At 39.2% G+C, this 12,686-nt stretch overlaps 1 protein-coding gene across 2 annotated transcripts in view; it reads right to left on the bottom strand.

Annotated features, from left to right (window-relative positions):
* Positions 1–12,686, bottom strand: part of LOC124789515 (TATA box-binding protein-associated factor RNA polymerase I subunit B) — a 333,200-nt gene that overhangs the window by 299,901 nt on the left and 20,613 nt on the right. The gene's annotated exons all lie outside the window — the stretch shown is intronic.

The following is a 12,686-nucleotide window of genomic DNA, read 5'->3' as shown; positions in this document are numbered from 1 at the left end:
GATGTTCAAAAATAAGGCAGTGATCGGAAGATAGTAGATGGTAGTGCCACAGTTACAAAATGCTAGAATGAAGAAGATACATGTTTTAATTGATTATGTAAATGCCTGTTTTTGTGTTGAGCATGGCAGGCTGTTGCTTGAGAGAACTTGGAGTACTTTGTGTGCAAAAGGTCAGGCCACATGCTGTTAGACAATCCCCAATGATACTTAGCGTGCACACAGAAATTATCGTGAAGAAGGTGAATATTTCAGGTTCTCAGATTGGCGTGAAAATTGATGGTAAAACATTAATATCCACCCACATAGCAATTATACAAGCTCGTTAGTAAAAAATAGAGCTGATTTTCCGGTGGGTATGCAGTTTCTTAGCATTTACACTGCACATAGTAGACTTTCTAGCCATGAATGGTGTAAAGGCCATATCCAGGTTGTGTATAGTAATCTACAGAATCACTAGTTCACTGCTTCACACAGAAGTTGAATGATAAGATATACCCTCATGGACAGTACAAGTGACTGAATGGGAACGTTTTAATAAATGTACAAATGACTGAATGGGAACATTTTAATAAATGAAACACACAGAGATTGCTTTAATTTTCCTCTGTTTTGACATAGACATTAGAGAAATGACACACATATTGCCAAACATAAACAAGCATGAGGATGTCCTGAATGCCCTTCTGTATCTGCAACTGAGTCCTCACCATTGTCTGGATTTCTTCACCAGAGCCGTATTGAAGTCTGTTAAGTTATTTATTTTTGGAAACAGACAAAAATTACAGTGTCTCAAATGTGTACTGTATGGCTGATACAGTGCTGTTTTAAGGTTCAGCCTCTCAATCTCTTCCATGGTGGCACACGGTGGTGTCTTGTTGCTCCAAAACATCCCCCCCCCCCCCCCCCCAATTCTACTATGTTTGACTCTAGAGAATCAATACAAATAACTCCACAGAAACCCCAAAATAAATATTACCCACTTTTACAATTATAATCTGTGTTTTAATTTTTTTTTCTTGGGAAATCTTTGTCAGTATGCTCTGGAATGACATTTTGTTTGTAATAGAGAACCCACATTCCATCTTAAGTCATAATGTTTCATGAAAAAACTGCACTTTCAATCTCTTGTGTTTGCAGGCTTTTATTTCAGGTTTAAATATACTTTGAACACATTGAGTACATATTCTCTGATAGTCAAGAAAACCAGTAATGTGAGACACATGCTCTTGTAAAATTCTGATTCCAGCAGTAATTTCCTACTGAGTTATGCACCAATTCGGCTGCATCAATCTGTCAACTCTTCTTTTGTAATACTGGGTTACCGACAAAGGTCATCTAGTTCCTTCTTCGTCACATTATTCTACTATTCAAGGTCAGGCAGCTTTACATCTATTTAACTGGTGGCACACAGTACTATCCTCATCACAGCCACTACCATAAAATAACTTGATTCTATGAAATATTTCAACTGGAGCAACACTTGCTTTTTAGAATGACCAATGGGAGTATATAACTGTTCATTTTATACTCGTATAATTTGCAAGGGGGGAAAAAGTAACCTTGTGACCATGCAAGTGGAGGCTCGCTGACATATTAGAATCCACAACTAACCTAGTTCTATATTTGTACTCTGCTAGCCACCAAATGGTGTTTGGCAGAGAGCACATAGTGTACCAGAATAATAATTATTTTCTTCTTCCTATTCCAAATGCAGATGACACACAGAAAGAATGACTGTCAATATCCTTCTGTAGAACTACAAATTTCTCTAAATTTATTGCTGTATGCATTACGGAGGTGATTCAATATGTTACTTGACTCATATTGGAATGTGGACTATCAGAATACTGAGAGTATTATCTGAAATGTACAACACATACCATTTTAGTGTTTCCCATTCAAGTTTGCTAAGCGTTTTTTTGGTATTCTTGCACTGATTTACAACACTCAGAATCAATTGCACAATCACCCTCCAACCCCCCCCCCCCCCCCCTCCTATTCCTTGCTTTCCCATAGACTGACAGACATACAGCATAACGCAAGGTCTAGATGAGATTGGAAAATGGCAGTTTGACTCCAATTTGGCAAATTCAATGAACATACAAGAAAAACAAGCTATTTTTAAAACGAAGGTAGTGGTAACAATTGATCAGTGACATAGCATGAGGTCTAGGCTACTCTGTAATGCCATAGTTTGCCTGTAAGTTGACAAAGTCAATTAATGTGCACTTTTCATTGTTAAAATCCTATTTCCAATGATGATAACAGTTTTTCTACTGTGATCTGATATTGCCATGTTTTTAGTATGTTTGAAGATATTAATAACAGGAACACCTCTGCCAAAAATTCACATATCACTAGGTGAGACCCAATACTTTGACAGTTACATTCTCAATTCTTTGCCAACTGTCTGCAAGTAATCATGCATTTTATAACAGTTCAGTATAAACACTTTTACATCTACAAATAATCTCAAAGAGTAGCAAAGGTTGCCTGTGAGGCCATTTGTACATATTGTGAACCATAATGTTCCTATCTCATTTTTTGGCAGGGGTATACTTCATGCTGCTTTTGCTCATGACTGGTGTAACACACTGAATTCTGCATGTATCAATATTTGAAAAGGAAAGTTGCCACTCACCATGTAGTGGAGATGCTGAGTTGCAGATAGGCACCTAACAAAAAGACTGTCACAAATAAAGCATTCAGCCTGTAAGGCCTTCGTCAAAAAAAGGCCACACACACACACATGCACACACATGACTGCAGTCTCAGGCAACTGTAGCCGCACTGCCATGTTTTGAGACTGCAGTCTCGTGTGTGTGTGTGTGTGTGTGTGTGTGTGTGTGTGTGTGTGTGTGCGTGTTTGTTTTCTTTGCTGAAGAAGGCTTTGTCCAAAATCTATAATGTGTAACAGTGTTCTTGTTATGCCCGTCTGCAACAAAAAGGGACATTTTTATGGTGAGGAGCAACCTATCCTTTTTCCCACTATTGTCAATATTATGAAAAGGACATATCGCTACTCACCGTACAGATGACATACTTAGTTGTGAGTTGCAGACTGGCATAACAGAAAGACTGTTACACATATGAACTTTCATCCAAAGCCGTCTTCTTGAGGGAAAACACACACACATTCACACCTCATACACATGACCACTATCACCAGTCAGAACGGAACTGTCCCCCACTGAAACAAACCAGCAATCCAGTGTGGGAGGGGAAAGGGGAGGGGGAATGCCAGCAGAATACAGGTGGAGGGAGAGAAGTCAAATGTTGCCTGCTAGTCTGTGCAGGAACTAGATGGTGGCACGACAAGGCTGCCAGGTGCAGAAACAAGAATCTGTAGGGGAGGGGGAGATGGTGAGTAGAAAAGGTGAGGAGTGGGAAAGGAAAGGAACAGAGGAGGAGGAAAACTGGTGGGTGCATTAACAGAGAGTGTCACACAATTATAGTGAAGGGATGTAAATTAGGAGGAGATAATGGGACACATGGTGTGGAAACTCATGGGTGGTGGGTGGAAGGACAGTAGGTTACCATAGGTTGAGGCCAAGATGATTTTGGGAGCAGAGAATGCGTTGTAACTCCCATCTGGGCAGTTCAGAAAAGCTGGTGGTGGAAGTGATGATCTACATGGCCCAGGTTGTGAAGCAGCCATCGAAATCAAGCATGTTATGTTCAGGTGTCTGTTTTGCCACAGGGTAATCCACTTTGCTCTTGGTCATTCATCTTGGTGGACAACTGGATGGTAGTCATACCAATATACAGTGATTGCAGCAGAGATGATATATGACATGGCTGCTTCTGTAGGTGGCCCGACCTCTGTTGGGGTATGATAACTGCATACTGGGATGGACACAGGAAGTGCTGGGTGGCTGGATTGGGCATGTCTTGCACCTGGGTCTTACTTAGGGATATGGTCCCTGTGACAACGGGTCGGGATTGGGAGTGGCATAGGGATGGACTACAGTGATGATGAGGTTGAGAGGGCATTGGAGCACCACTTTGGAGGGCTGGGAGGGATCTTGGGTAGGATGTTCATCATTTCAGGGCATCATGATAGTTAATCAAAGCCCTAAAGAAGGACATGGTTAACTTGTTCCAGTCCAGGGTCGCACTGGGCGATACTCCTGTGTTGCTGACACTTGGTAGTGGTGGGGGGCTGGGGTTGTGTGGGGATATGACTTAGGTCTGGTAGGTGGTGCCTGTCTGTGAAGACCTTTGTGAGACCTTCAAATACATGGCAAGAGAGTTTTTGTCACTGCAGATACACAGTTACTGTGTGGCCAGGCTGTATGGGAAGCATTTTTTGATGTGGAGGGGACAGCTGCTGTCAAAATGTAGGTACTGTCGGTGGGCTTGATGAGGACAGAGGTGTGGATGGAGCCATCAGAGAGGAGGTCATATCTAGAAGGGTGTCACATTAGGTTGAGGAGGGACAGTTGAAAAGGACGGGAGAGAAGGTATTGAGGATGTGAAAGCCATTCACCCCCCCTTCACCACCCCACTCCAGAATACTGCTCCTTTTCGAACCAACAGAGTTGCATTCTGGCCGGGGTGGCCATAGGTAGTGGTCATGTGCATGAGGTGTGCTTGTTTCTGTGAATGTGAACGTGTGTGTGTGTGTGTGTGTGTGTGTGTGTGTGTGTGTGTGTTTTCCTTTCTGAATGAGTCTTTGGACAAAAACTCAAATGCGTACAGTCTCTTCTGACACGTCTATCAGCAACTCAATGTATCATCTTCACAGTCAGTAGCTATCCTCCTCGTAATATTGTTAATGTTCAGATCTGGACTTTCCACTGTTTAAAAATACAACACATTCATTAATTAAATCCTTACCTTATCTGAAAAGTAACCAGTATTAGATTGATGTCTACAAAAAAGCTGTGGATTATTTGAGGAATAAAACTAGCTTGCAGGACTAAAAAGAAACTATATTTGTCTGTCAGAAACAGATCTGACGTTACGCAAAGGAAAGGCAACCAACCTCCTTCAGCTGACTTACGCATGGCACAAATGAACACGCAAAACAAACATTGTTTTACTAGCTTTATTCTTTCTCTATTAGAAGTCCACATAACGAAACACACAACTACACAGACACCCTAATGTGCAGGCCTGTGGCCCCATCAAGACTCATAGTCAGTCTCCAGGGGGCTTGTTTCAATTTGTTCTTTTAATGCCCAATCAAATTATTCTTTAATATCTCCTATTTCACATTCATCTACTTCCTCTCCCTTTCTATAATACAAGATAATCCGACAATACTACACAACTGCTACAATGTATAGGAAGTGGATATATGTTCTAATCCCTGTCTCTTCTCTCTCTGCCCATCTCTTCCTTCCTCCCTCTCTTTGTCGATCTCCTCATCCACTGCCCATTCTCTGTCTATTACCTCCTCCTCCCTCCTCTCAGTCCATCTCCTCCTTCCCCCTCTTTATGTTCATTTCCTCTTCCCTCTCTGTTGACCTCCTCTTCCCCTCTATTTCTCACTTTGAGCCTTGTTAACTGGTGTTGCAAAGGAAACCTTGATTGGCAGCTGAAAAGTGACTTAAAATGAATGGTTATATCCGTTGGGATCATCGGTAGACAGGATATGGGAAAGACTTCTTCAGCTGCAAGATCTCTGAGGATCAGTGACAGTATTTCGCCTGCTTTTAATCCACAAATGGGTAGAATTACAAAGTATCAGATTCCATAGTAGTATTCTAATCATACGCCAATAAGCCATAAATACCATTTTCCTGTATTCTGTTAAAACCGGAAGCATGGAATAAAACGAACCAGAACAATGCTGTTTTTTGTTTAAAATTACATGTTAAGGAGAAAGATTACATGTGGGAGAAATGGGGGAATTGATTTAAAGACCCTGATATTGTACAACTATTGTATAAAAATCTGAAGTAAAATGATCAAGAACTTTTTGGGATCTTTGCCAACAATGTTGTCCATCTGAATGTTAGAGTATCAAGAAAGAAAACAAAACCACAATGTCTTACAGCATAGCACTTTTTTTTCCTTGTAGTCAGTTTTAACGCCAAACTTGTACACTGTCATTTAAAAAGATACACAGCCTATGCTCATCTGAATGTTTATTAGAAAATTATGGAAAATGTGAAGTTAATCAATCTAACACTTTTTTAAATTTTTGCTAACAACACTTGCTTATTATACATATCTTAGATACATTCACATATTACACACATTTAAAAAGTATATAGTCTATGGCCACCCTAATTTTATTAGTGTATCATGAAAAAAATTAGGAATAAATTGGTAAGGAGCTTTTTGACATAGCTGCTATATATGTGTAGCTTCTATCTATATGAACATTTAGCAAGCTTTTGCACGCAAGTGTGTGTGTGTGTGTGTGTGTGTGTGTGTGTGTGTGTGTGTGTGTGTGGGGTGGTGGGGGGGGGGGGGGGGGGGGGGGGGAGAGAGAGAGAGAGAGAGAGAGAGAGAGAGAGAGAGAGAGAGAGAGAGAGAATGTTTATTAGAGCATTGTATAAAAATCTGAAGTAAACTGCTCAAGAACTTCAAAGATTTTTGGTAACACTATTAAACTGTGGCTTGTCTTTATGTAGTAGTACATGTTGCCTTCAAGTGCATGTCCCTTGCACAGCCACTCTACATCCTTCATCCTTACACACTTCTCTTCTTTGATTGGAACTAGTTATCCATCTCAGTTCTTGATGTTTATACAGCTACTTCTCTTTTCTCCAAATGTCTCTCTAATTTTCCTATAGGTGGTATCTATCTTTCCCCTAGTTATACATGTTTCTATAGACTTTCATTCATCCTCTAGCCACTCCTGATTAGCCATTTTGCACTTCCTGTCAATCTCACTGCATTCTTACATTTTCTCTTTTCCTCGACTAAGTTCAGTGTCTCCTGCGACACACTAAGGATACTAGGCCTTGTCTTTTTATCTATTTGGTACTCCGTTGCCTCCACATTTCAACTCTCAAAGTTACCCGTCCATCTTCTACTGTATTCCTTTCTCCCGTTTTAGTCAATCGTTGCCCAATTCTCCCTTTGGAACTCTCAATAACCTCTGGTTCTTTGAACTTATCCATGTTCCACCTCCTTCATTTCCTACCTTTTTGCAAATTCTTCAGTTTTAATCTATTCATAACCAATAAATTATATATAAAAGTGTGGCATCTGTTCTTTCAGACATGTTTGAAAGAACAGACACCACACAGAATCTCTCGTCCATCAATTTATATAATATGTATCACAGCTGCAGATTCCGCATGGTATATGTCCTTTTGGACACATCCGAAATAACAGATACCCTGCATTCGTATAATTGACTTGCCTCATGGGTGATGAATTCACCACATTCAGTGGTGATATGCAATTATGTCCAACCTCATGCAGGAATCTCAAACTAGCAAGCATGGGGACATGGACAGGAACTGCGGATAGGTGGTGCCAGGTGGGAATATGGGTTGGCTGACAGGTGTACCAACTTTAAATCAGGAGGACTGGAAAGGGCAAGCTCAATCTTCTCATATGTGAGATCAGTGCCTTTGCTATTATAGTGTGTCATTCAGTTGTTAACTATTGCACAACATTCTTATTCACACACTATTTGCACTAAATACCTACCTTGTTGAAAATAGTTTTGCATGGTATCTTTGCATTTCTACATTACCGCCACATACCCTACAGACACCTGCTGGTAATATGGAATGAGTTTACAGGGTAATTAATCAAGCCCAGCTGAAGTTTTCAGTCCAAAAGAGAACAGTACGAATTACTTGTGATGTGAACTCAAAAACTGGGGATACCAATAACTGCTTCCCAATAAATGCATTCCTTAATGAAATTTGCCATAAATGATTTTTTTTTTCAAACCTAGAGCTCAGTGCATGGAATCAGCACCATAAATAAGAATAATTTACACAAATAATTCAAATTACTTAGTACAGCACAGAATGGTGTCCATTATAGTGGACTGCAAATATTCAGTAGTAGTCACTTCAACAAAGGAAAAATTCAGTAAATAATTTGTGTAGTTGCAAATTTTCATCTAGTGGTAGGAGGAGTACCATGAACAACATACTACAAATTGTGACTGGTGGAGGGAGAATGTCTGGGCAAGAGGGTTGTTTGAATGTCACATTTTTACATTTTTCTTGAATAACTCAAAAGCTGAGGCTGCTATCAAAAACATTTCCCAGTACAAAATTGAACCACATTAAATTCCCTACTAAAAAATGCCGTATTCATGTTTTCTCTAGGACTAATACTTCATGCAATGCAGGAGACGTAAAAATCTTAGATTGTTAAAATAAAGTTTTTTAATGGTACAAAATAAATGTTTAATGTCAAATGATCTAAGAACTAACAGAAAATCTATACTGTTTATTATCAGCAAACATCTCAACAATGGAATTATCAGTGTGATCAACATCATCCTGCAGATCCAGTAACAGCGCACCACTCATACACAGACCACGGCGCATGCAGTACATGATGAAGCATGGAATGCTGGCTCTTCAGCATCCGTACCATCCCCCACACCAAGTAGAACAGTGGCAAAATACATCTTCAGGTGCTAAGAGTAATGGTTGTCACTGGGATTTGAGTGATCCATCCTCATCACAGTTTGAGCCCCATTTCGTTAGGGGTACAAGATTGCTGATCCATTTTTGTATTTATTAGCAATAACCAAACCACTGTAACAAGAAATGGGGCTGTGAAAAAAATATATATAAAAACAGTAAGGTAATAAAAATAATAAACCTGTAAATAAAACTCTAAAAGAGTACAGGTATGCAGCACCAGTGATTGGCGGCAGTGGGGCAAGGTCAGGTCTTGGCTTTGCTGATGCTTTTCGAAGTAACTGATACTGTACTGGAGTTTATTCATATCTTGCTGATTTTCACTTGCTTAGTATATTTCTAGAAACATCTTTTCACCAGCACATGCCACATTCTCTGCAGATGCTGAGAGGTTGGTGAAGATGCCAAATATACCACATTATAGTGACTTGTCTTCCATCACACTTTTATCCTGCACCCTCAATCGTCACATCCACAGAACACAATTTATCCCTTAATAAGGATCTGCTGCACTTGGGCGATTTCATCTCAAATCATACACGTCAAGAGTGACTGTGTCACATCACTATTTCAAAGTTTACTGGAAAATATATATATATATATTTTCCAGTAAACTTTGAAATAGTGATGTGACACAGTCACTCTTGACGTGTATGTGTGGATGGATATGTGTGTGTGTGCGCGAGTGTATACCTGTCCTTTTTTCCCCCTAAGGTACGTCTTTCCGCTCCCGGGATTGGAATGACTCCTTACCCTCTCCCTTAAACCCATATCCTTTTGTCTTTCCTTCTCCTTCCCTCTTTCCTGACGAGGCAACCATTGGTTGCGAAAGCTAGAATTTTGTGTGTATGTTTGTGTTTGTTTGTGTGTCTATCGACCTGCCAGCGCTTTTGTTTGGTAAGTTTCATCATCTTTCTTTTTAGATATATTTTTCCCACGTGGAATGTTTCCCTCTATTATATTCATATATATATATATATATATATATATATATATATATATATATATATATATATATATATATGAATATAATATATATATGAATATAATATATATATATATATATATGTGTGTGTTGAAGTTGCACATGATATCCCTCCAAAATTACAATATTTTGATTTTTTGTTAAAATGCTACAGAGTTCTCTAAATGAGAGTACTAGTGAAAATGTCATAATGAAAGCGAAAATTGAAAAATTATAATACAGAAAGTGATAGAGATCTGAATTTATTTTCAATAAATGCTTTATTCCCAATACTATGAGATGATTAATACACGCACACTTCTGAGCTTTTTTTAAATATTTTTTCGACAAACAAATATGAAAATTTGTAACTTTTTGTGAAATTCAAAATTATGTTTTGAGAATATGAATAGTCGCATGATGTTAACCGTCTTGAAAAGTGATAAAGTGGAAGGGCTGCTAACTGTCAGCTATGACAGTAATCCATGAAATTCTTAAACTGTCAAAATATTTGTACATAAAGATGAAAGAATAAGAATTTTTTTGGTTACTGTTTCCTCCAAAACCCCAAAGTTAAATGTTCTAAAAATTTCGTGGTACGTTGGTTGGTCATTGTACTTAGGAAATGAATAATCAGAATGGGCAATACTTGTCTGTACAAATGTGAGAAATTTTTTAGGTAGACCTAGCCCTACTCTCAAAAATCAAAAAATCATGGACACTTACATATTTAAATTGATCACTGATTTTAAGTAAATGTCATGCAAAACTGGTATTTCTGAATCAAAATAATTACTTTACAACATTATAAGTGAGTGGGAAAATGGTTGATAATTTTGTTCAAAAGCATTTTATAACAAAATCATATATAGAATATTTACACCCATTTTTCTTTTTATGATATTATTCACAAATTATTATTGTCTTCTGTTCTGATTTTACTTCTTCATGACTTTCCATTAATTAAAATTGCCTACAATGTAAAAATCAACATTGCACTGTTGAGAGTTCATTTGCTTTCTTCATGTTCTTCTCATTGAACTTGTATAGCCGAGCTGAATTTGAAGACAGACAAGGATGATCGAACAAGAGCAGTACTTCGGAAACGGGAACGGCACATTGATCTTTTGATGATGGCCATCTGAAAACATTGGCAGGACCAAGAGGAGTCATAAAGAGGACTGTTATATCTTGCAGCTCATGAGAGACACTCGTTACCTGTCCCACCCACCACTGATTGCCATACACACAAGAAATGAAGTGGCTCAATGCAAACACTTATAATGTATACTGCATTTCTCACACAGTAACATGCTGCATTTCATGGAGATCCATTCTTGCAATATATGTGCCACACTAGGATGCGACCCAGTAGTGACTTCATCGAAGTGCTACCAGAGGCTTCATAGCAGACCACTCTTCCCCCCCCCCTCCCCTTTTTTTAAGCAATGTACTTTCATTTAGAATTAAGAGTTTCACATGTTACTAATGTTGATACGGCGTGTACAAATCGAGTAGCATCTCTTACAGCATCAACAGCTTCATGCTGGAGATTAAATCTTGTTGCTAGGTGTTTATAGAGACCGCCTACCCCATCATATGTGCTTTTTCCATGATCTGTTGCTGAAAATAATTTCTGTGCTACAACACTGACCAAGCTCATAAAGTTGAAAGCTGTTTTTAAAACGAGATGCTGCTCCATCAGGCACATACACACGTTTAGGAAATGCATGGCCTCTAGATGCTATGTCATCAATTACCATGCTGACAGTATAGCATGCATGTGCTCTGTCATGAATGAGATCATCACTGACAATAGCAAAACAGTGTGATGTTCCAAGGAAGTAAACAACACATGTGAATATTCATACCTGTGATGTGTGCCAGTGGTAACTTTGAATTTTGTTCTGCACAGCAAGAGGCCAGTACTCAGCAAAGTTACAATGAAGAGCTAATGTGTCAGTATTCTGGGATGTGGATGATATTATTTCTGCTATGGCCTGTCTGAATCTTCTATGTGTGTTGGTGAGCTATTCCTTTCAGGACCCAATGCCTAACCTCTGCAATAAAATTCTCTGGCTCTCCTGTCTTCTTCAGCAACTCTCCTCCCTCCCACAATGCATACATTGTGTCATTGTCAGTATCCTGAAGGTATAATACTTCAACAGTCATCACTTCAGCACCAAGATACATTGCACATCCCTACAACCGACATTTATTTTGCAGCTCTTGACATATACACAAAAGCATTTGGTCCACCTACTGTGTACTTCTTTCCTGCTACAGTGCTTATGGTGAAACAGTACCAAAAAAGTACAATAAATGCATATGCACACTTCCTTCACTAGCTGTCATTTTACCCATTTTGGTTGTAAGGAGTAGAATTTTGCGAGACCAATTTTTATTTAAATTTGGATTCTCCATTTTCTTTAGGAGATATGCTTCCCCTATTGATCTTGTGTCATATCTTTTTACCTTTTTAACTTTTTTGCAATTTTTCACAACAGAGATAATGTCAGCCTGGTTAGGACTTTGCCTGCTGCAATCTTTGTCATTGTTTAGGTAATATTCCACAGCAACAATAAGTATATCATCTTGAAACGGATGCCCACAGTATGACTCTGGGCATGCCCGAATACCTTTCTCATTCTTTATTTTATGAGCTTTTGAAATCAAATAATGTGATGAAATGGATATGTATTTCCATATCCACTGCTTAGAGTAGCTACCTGGCATCAAAACCTGCCCAGCTAGCCGCGCAGTCTAATGCGCTGCCTCCCAGGCAGGAAGGTGTGCCAATCCCCGGCACGAATCCGCTGGTTAGGACTTTGCCTGCTGCAATCTTTGTCATTGTTTAGGTAATATTCCACAGCAACAATAAGTATATCATCTTGAAACGGATGCCCACAGTATGACTCTGGGCATGCCCGAATACCTTTCTCATTCTTTATTTTATGAGCTTTTGAAATCAAATAATGTGATGAAATGGATATGTATTTCCATATCCACTGCTTAGAGTAGCTACCTGGCATCAAAACCTGCCCAGCTAGCCGCGCAGTCTAATGCGCTGCCTCCCAGGCAGGAAGGTGTGCCAATCCCCGGCACGAATCCGCTAGGCGGATTAGTGTCGAGGTCCGATGTGTCAG

Source organism: Schistocerca piceifrons, chromosome 3, assembly GCF_021461385.2.
Source record: "Schistocerca piceifrons isolate TAMUIC-IGC-003096 chromosome 3, iqSchPice1.1, whole genome shotgun sequence".
In the NCBI taxonomy this organism is placed as follows: Eukaryota; Metazoa; Arthropoda; class Insecta; order Orthoptera; family Acrididae; genus Schistocerca; species Schistocerca piceifrons.
This window is presented reverse-complemented; position numbering and strand designations above follow the sequence as displayed.